This window comes from Marmota flaviventris, chromosome 14, assembly GCF_047511675.1.
Source record: "Marmota flaviventris isolate mMarFla1 chromosome 14, mMarFla1.hap1, whole genome shotgun sequence".
Taxonomy (NCBI): domain Eukaryota; kingdom Metazoa; phylum Chordata; class Mammalia; order Rodentia; family Sciuridae; genus Marmota; species Marmota flaviventris.
This window is the reverse complement of record NC_092511.1, coordinates 46,330,077-46,338,581: the sequence shown is the minus strand read 5'-3', so window position 1 is coordinate 46,338,581 and position 8,505 is coordinate 46,330,077. Positions and strand designations below refer to the sequence as shown.

The window sequence follows — 8,505 nt, the reverse complement described above, 5'->3', positions numbered from 1 at the left end:
AAAATAAATCCCCCAAACCCATAATCTTTTTTTTTTTTGGGGGGGGGTTGGGGGGTACCAGGGATTGAACTCAGGGGCACTCAACCACTGAACCACATCCCCAGGCCTATTTCATATTTTATTTAGAGACAGGTTCTCTTTGAGTTGATTAGCACCTCACTGTTACTGAGGCTGGCTTGAACTTGTGATCTTTCTGTCTCAGCCTCCTGAGACTGTGGGATTACAGGCATGTAATCACCACACCCAGCTAAAACCCATAATCTTTTGTTTCAGAGAGCTCAGAATTCTGTTATCCAATCCTGAATAAATCTGAACCTTTATACTATATGAAGGGAAAAAACCCCACAAATCTGTAAATCACAGATATAACATTTTTTAGAAAATAATTGATATGACAAAGAACATGTATTGAAATGACATGAAATACTCCTATAATTCAACAATAAAAACTATAAAAATTGGCAAAGATTTAAACAGACCATTCAAAACAAGGCATATGAATAGCCAAAAGTACTTAAAGATTCATAAGATCTTTAATTATCAGAGAAATACAAATTAAACCAGAGTGTGATATTATTATATACCAAAAAGCAAAGTAAATTTAAAGTAGCATTTCCATATGTTTGCAAAAATGTGTGGTAGCAATGAAAACTCTAATCATGGTGGGAATATAAATAGTAATACTGCTTTGACAAGCTGTGGGGCAATTTCTTGTCATGTTAAACATAAATGAACCAAAAATTCTACTCTCAAGAAAAGTAAAGACAAATTTTCATACAAACAAACATACATTCATTGAAATTTCATAGAGATTTAAATCATAGTAGCCCCAAATTGAATACAACTCAAATGTTCATCCCCTTGATAATTAAAACGGAATAGTACCCCAAAACAGAAAGGGAGAAACTTGTGAAATTTGCATTGACATGGATGAATATCAGATTTATTCTGAGCCAAAACAGAAAACAAAGCATTGTGTAGGATTCCATGTTTATGAAGTCCTAGAATGGGCAAGTGTAATCTGTGAGAAAAGATGGAAGCCTCAGGTTCTCCTTTTATATGCTAACTTTTAAAATAAATGCAGATTTGTGTGTATTAGAAGCACAATTGCTCAGAACATGTGTCCAAAAAGGTAATATTTGCTATGTAACTAATCAGTGTTTGAACACACAATATTTATAGTATGATCACAACACTATTTGTTTATTGGTTTATATATAACTTAGGGAGAAAGTGTTGAGAATTAGGTAGCTGTGCAGCCTCTGTTGTTCTCAGTTACAGAGAAGTCCCCTACTTCTGTAATTTTTTAAACCTCCCTGGATAATTTTAATAGGCAGACAAATGGCAAAGCACTGATTTTATTCATTGTCTCTAATATCAGCTGAAGGAGATATAACCTTGAAGGGTACAATTTGAACAAAACAACTTTCAGGAGCAGAGAAGTGATACACACAATTTCAGAGAATTCCAGGGGAAAATGAGGAAGATTTGCATGCAGATTCCCAAGGTTCATCCTATAGTCATTTGTTTTAATTGCTTGATATAGATTCACATGCCGTATATTGGAGACATAAGTCTCTCCCTTATGTTTCTTGTCCCTTATACTTGTAAGGGAGACATTAGTAGGGTCATTTAGCTAAGATACACTTCAGGTATCCATGCTGATACCTGAAAGTTAATTACTCTTTTGATCATCTTGCATTTATATCATGAGTAATTTCTCCATTTTTTTTTTCTTTTAATTCAAAGAAGATTTGGAATGTACTCTTTAAAATTCTAACATAAGTTATTTCTAAAATTGAGTTTGAAAACACAGTTTATGTTATTTGCAAAAGGGGGTTAAATATATTACAATAATTAAATCCCTGCTCAGCAATAAAAACTGTAATTCTGGTTGCTACACAATTGGGAAGTTTGGAGCCAGCTAATGAAGGAAAAATGGAAAATTATACTTTGAGATTTAGTACATTCAGGTATCAATGTCTTACTAAGCTATTTCTTGAACCTTTCTGCATATGAACTTTAATTAGAAGCGTAACTTTAGGGGGTACCAGTTCAATACATATCAATAAAACCTGCCAAATTTTTAGTTTATTTTTTAACTTTGACATTATAAGAATGATGGTTGCGAGCTTGGGGAATTTCGAGTAGTAATCTAGCGTGGGAAGCCAGTGGGAGGCGGGCCCCAGGCATCCTGAGGACAGACCATGGAAACCCTGGCCAGCCGCGGTGGCCTCCAGGCCTGGCAGTGATGAAGAGAATAGATGATTTACTGCGATGAGAATTTGCTTTGAATATTTTAACATTGCAATGATTATTCCTTAGTGTTCACATAACTATTGTTCTCTCTGTATAAGAAAATTTCTGTCGTATAAAACTCAGTGTCCAACTTGTTGTGTGACAGTCACAGAGCCAGACCTGAAAAATAACTGCATACTAGATGAACTGGTAAAAAGCTTGAATTTTGCACAGAATCATCTGTTGCAGTTCGCTTTAGAATCACCACCCATATCTCTTGTTTCTTCCTCTTCTAAGAGACTTGCTGTCAAAGTACATACTCCTGGAGGTTACCGACATTCTTTAAAGCAGGGGAGCAGATTAATGGACAATTCTTGATCAGAGTTGTCAATAAAAGAAAATGACATTAAATTCAGCCCTCAGAAAGAGGCAAGCACTTCTCTGGAGACCAAAGCGGCATATTTTATGGGAAAGACAGCCCTTGGCTTCTCAGATACTAATGGTCATGAGATACCCTCTACGTCCACTTTGAAGCAAGTTTCCAAAGTGGATTGTCCTGTTTGCAGGGTTAGCATTCTAGAAAACCACATCAATAAGCATTTAGACAGCTGTTTATCACATGAAGAGAAGAAAGAAAGCCTCAGAAGTTTTGTTAATAAAAGGAAGCCACCGCCCAAAACGGTGTATAACTTGCTCTCTGATGGTGATTTAAAGAAAAAACTAAAACAGCATGGATTGTCTACTCAAGGAAATAAACAGCAGCTTATTAAAAGGCATCAATAATTTGTACATATGTACAATGCCCAATGTGATGCTTTGCATCCTAAATCAGCTGCTGAAATAGTCCAGGAACTTGAAAACATGGAGAATACCAGGATGCATCTTGAAGCAAGTAAACTCAACAAAAGTGTAATGGTTTTTACGAAGGACCAAACAGAAAAGGAAATAGATGAAATTCACAGTAAATATCGTAAAACGCATCAGAATGAATTTCAGCTTCTGGTGGATCAGGCAAAAAAAGAATACAAGAAAACTGATGGAATGTCAAAAAACAAAGTAATGAAAAAAGATGAATCTAGTAGAAAAGCTGTTATCTATGCACATGGGACAGGAAGATGATAAAATGAAATTCTCAGATACAACTTCAGTAAGAAATCACTTTCCTCCATCAAATCTATGCTCCCCAGAAAAGATGAAGCCTGATAGACAAGATGATTCTTCTAGTTGTACCGATATTCAGGAATCAGCTCTTTACTCATCGGAATCAGCTTCATGCAATAGTTCCAGTTCAGACATCATAAGAGATCTTCTGGAAGAAGAAGAAGCCTGGGAAGCATCACATAGAAATTATCTTCAAGACATAGAAATAAGCCCAAGACAGAATCGCCTCACAAGAGCAGCTGAAAGTGCTGAGACCGAACCAAGAAACAAGCATAATAGAAATTAGTGTGGGCTGTTGCTGATTTTTTAATTCAGTGATCAGAATATGGTACTTTTAATTGCCATATATGGATTTCATATTTATAAATGTCCAAGGAAAGATGTTAATTCCTAAATGTTAGGGTTAACTGATTTCTAGTCTCTTCCGCCTTTCCAGAAAAAGTTAAGCATTCTCACTTGGTCAGTTGTCTTCTGCCTCTAAAACGTTTCTCCTTAAAAACACTATCCTCATGTTCACCAGCTTTGCAGAGTGGGTAAACTATTTGGGAAAGGGATTTTGTTTGGTTTCTGAATTTCAAAATGTCCTTACACCATCTTCCTTTTCTTCCATGGACACCAACTTCACAAAAGCATTCTTTCTGCCTATTTACTATAACAAGCACTTGAGTTAAGAATGTCTGTATTTTGTCCTAATTCACATTCTTAGTGTGTGTAAGTACCTGATGCTGGTATATCAGCTCACCCATGACAGCAATTCATGATAGTTATTTTCTTAGTTGAATGTAGTTATTTGTCAAACTTATGTTTTACACAATACTCAGAACAGGATTATAATTAAAAGTCACAAAGTTAGTATTATAATTTTTAAAAAGTTACAAAGTTAGTGTTATAATTTAAAGTCACAAAGTCACAATAACTTTGAAGCATTGAGCTTATTCTTCTGAATGGCTCTTAAAATAGATTATTGTTAGTATTTTTTCAGTTGAGTTGATCAAATCTCCAACATTTTGAATCCCAGCCATTTAATGAAAAATATGCAACAAATGTATTTTGTTAATGAAAGAAAAAAGAATGCTGGATGCTAAAAATGACAGGCAAAACTTTGCCAAAAAAGAAGATTATCTCTTTTGTACAGTGTCAAAATATCTTCTTCAGGATGTTTTTCAGTTACAAAGGAACAATTGGTATTAATACAATGGAGAAACCTAGGAGAGACCACCTTAATCAAATACTTATGTCTAACATTACCAGTAGTATGACATGTCAATGTTCACATACTCCTTAAACAATTATTTACTGATGATATAATATTACTTATTTGATATTCTTATAAAAAATGCATAACATCAGTCTAACCAGGAGAAAACATCAGGCAATACCAAATTGAATTATAATACCAAATTATTCTACAAATTAACACAGAATGATCAAAGTCATGTAAGACAAGGAAATTATGAAGAAATATCACAGAGGAAGACCACAGGGGTATAACAGCTAAATGCAGGGCAGGATTGGAGACTGGATCCTGGAAAAGAAAAAAAGCATTGCAGGATGAAGCAAGTGAAATGATACTATGTTTGGTCATTTAATTAATAATGTTGTATTAATGAGAATTTGTTGATTATAATATTTATATGTACGTTGTTAACATCAGGAGAAGCTAGATAAATATGAATATGCATTGAATGTTCTGGACTATTTTAGTAAATTTTCAACAAATCATTGATTACTTTGAAACAAATTTTATATGTATCTATACATACATGCAAACATACACACCCACACATGTATGTACATGTATATTGGGTTTTAAACAATCCCAGAAACATCTGGTTGCAACAGATGTTCCTCTGGATCATCAAAGCATTCATGCTGCCCTTCTCCCTTTGACATGTCCCTATTTAAAGCTATGTGGCTATGTAGGATGCGAAGATGTTGAATCTTGTTTTTCTTTAGAATCAGAAAGCTTTTAACAGTTTCAGACCCCCATTCCAGAACGTGGCACTTCGGATTCCATACCCTGAGACCCTACTTACTTCCCTCCTTCAGTCAGCCCCCATACCTAACTTATTTTGCAAAAATGGAGTGGCTGTACAGTTGGTAAAATTTGTAATCTTTGTAGAAAAGAAACATCTTGGGGTACTGGCTTAAAATCAGTGCTCTAAAAATGAAGCCTGAGTCTGGCAAGAATGCCACTGAACTCAGACACGCCCCATGATTCAACAACAACAACAAAGCAATGTAAATTCTGAATACATCAATGAAGAGCTGCCTGAGAAAGTTACTGCTTTAAATAGGAGCAATCGTGGTTCTGAAAATGCATCCTCTCTCTCTACCAACTTCCTCTAAAGCAAAACCTGGCCTACTTTTTAAAGGATTTCATTATTCCCCAAAGCCCTACCTTCAAAAAACCAAAAATGATCATAATTTTTTCTAAATGTTGTTAATACACTCCGTCCCCATATAATGGAGCTAGGCTTTCTCTTTGAATTGTCATCATTTATGAATGTGACTTCTCTGTATGACCAGAATGCACATTTCTTGAAAGCAGCCCATCATAACTAGTATCATACCAAAAGTTGCTTATGCGAGGAATTATTTTGTTTCTTTTCTGAAGTAAGTTGGAATCCATTTATTACTTAAAAAAAAAAAAAAACTTTAGAGCACTAAAGATAATCTTACATTCATTTGGAAAATATCTTTAAGATTTTTCTCAATTTGAAATGTTGTAAAAACAACAACAAAAAATGTTATCCTCCATAGACTGAGAACAGACACTTTCTACCAACATATTTCATTGAAAAGAACTGAAACACAGGCCAGTTAACTCTTTCTGTTCCACAAAGATATGATGAACAAACAAACAAACAACCTTTCCTAACAAGAAGAACAAACAACCGTATGTAACTCATCATGTCTGAATACAGGACAGGACTGTCAAACCTACTGTTTGTTAATTCACAGATTTAAAATTGGCTAGTTATGATCTGGGGATGTAGCTCACTGGTACAGAACTTATGTAGCATGTACCAGGATCTAAGTTCCATTATCAGTATTGCAAATGGATTAATTAGTTAAAATTCAGTGTTTGCTAATTCTTAGAATCCCACAGCTTTGTTAATTCTGAAGATCTTGGTGGTATTAGACAGGGTGGATTACATTTCAGGGAAAGGGAAGTGATGTATATAAATTCTGAACCCAGAGAAGGGCAGAGAGTAATATTACTTCTGAGGCTAGTAAGTGGAAAGGAGGGAGGGGATACTGCTAAATCCAAGTAGACTTTTGTTCTTACAAGAAGGCAAATCTTTTTTAGCATCAAAAATTTTCAGTAAATAAGCATTTTCTTAATATAAATAACACAGTAACAAGAAATACTTATAGGATTTTTCTGCTGTGGCACTTTATGCACATTTCAAACACTAATAGTTTTAACAGCCAATTAGCCAGAAGTAAAAATAATCCTGACACTAAAATGACTAGCAAATAATACTTAAGGTTTTTCCAGATAGATTTCAAAGACTCTCTTGGGTACAGAAGCAATGTATGAAAAATCCAATTTGTGTGAAAAAATTAATTAAAAGACTGCTGAAAAGACCCCCAAATTTTGGCAGCTTTGCAAAACAAATATGCAAATAATGCCAAGCTTAGATGTTATGAAAATGATATTCACTTTTTGAAAAAATATTTCTTTGCTATAGGAATCGAATTGTTGTGATGTTACATGACTTTTAAACTATTAAGTAATGCATTTGTCCTTGGTGCTAGGAAGTTTCTAAAACTGCTTTGATACCATTCATTTTATTTCTAACTTACACAGGAATAAACCAAGCAACCATGATTTTTATTAAGCTGGATTTGGAAGATATCAGATTCAAGCAAAGTATATAGTCTATTTTTCTCTTTAAAAGTTATACTCATTACATTTACTCAAATAGATTGCTTTAAGTGTTGAAACACTTTAAAACCATAGTAAGGTAGGCATAAAATGAAAAAAAATAAAGAAATACAACAACAGATTTTTCTTATCAAAAATTGCTCTTTTATTATAAAAATAAATTTAGAAGAAAGTCAATTTACAGTTAGTTATATCATTGTGAATCTCACTGTTAGATTCAAAACTAAAGTCTTTAAGCCAAAGGCAAACTGTGAAAAAATTTCAAATAAAAATATAGCAAAGTAGGATTGGGTAGGTAACTATCTGTTGTTTTCTTATTTATATTTTAGAGGAAATCAAAACCTCTCTAGTTTCAAGGAAAAGAGAGTTGGTAAGTCATAAATCAAAATGAAAATGAATCAAGTGGTAATATGTGTATTCATAAGCAAAAGTTATGTGTCATTTAATTTCTTTAGTCTATGGTTATCTTTCTAAAATTGAAAAAAAAAAAAGTTTAACCTGCGTCTTATATTCTTTCTAAACATTTTCATGTAGCTTTTGCTTTTGTTGGGTTTGCTCTCTCTATCCTTATTTGCACACATATTTTCAACATTTGAAAAGTACTGAAAGTAATGTTTTAAGTTGGTTTTCCAGCCAGTGCTAGTGGGGGTAAGACAGTATAAAACTTATTAAAGCCAGGACAGTTTTCTTTTCCCTTCATGTCACCTACTCCCCCAAGAACAAAAGCTATCCTGTTGCCCTTGAAAAAATAAGAAAGTTCAATAAGCTGGCCTACAATGAAAACCTGTTCAAAGAGTGGTTTCCAATCCATCCTGATACCTGAAATTACCATCACTATTTATTCTGACAATATAAGAAGTTGAGAGTTACTTTAAAAACAAGGTCAAAGTAAAATGTGTACTGGGCAAAGATAATGGGCAAGCAAGACTTCAAGGAAGACAATTGGGTGGTTATAACAGAAGAAAAGACAGAGCTTAATTTCAGTGAAACAAGATGTGTTAAGCAGATGCAGTTATTGTTGAGTTTGCAAATGTTTTTCTCTTCAATTCAGACATCTGTGCTTGATAATTTGTTCCCATTCAAGTCTGGCTCCTTGTCTATCCAAAGAGACTGGGAGATAGAGTACTGTGTTCCTTGATGATTACATTTCAGAGGGAAGACTCCCAAGTCCTTGAGAGAGACATTTCCTGGGTTGTAAAACAGAGAAGAGA

General features: G+C 34.1%; 1 pseudogene; it reads left to right on the top strand.

Annotated features, from left to right (window-relative positions):
* The first annotated feature begins 1,118 nt into the window (after nt 1-1,118).
* Nucleotides 1,119-3,685, top strand: LOC114091992 (E3 ubiquitin-protein ligase RAD18 pseudogene; annotated as a pseudogene).
* Nucleotides 3,686-8,505: the final 4,820 nt, after the last annotated feature.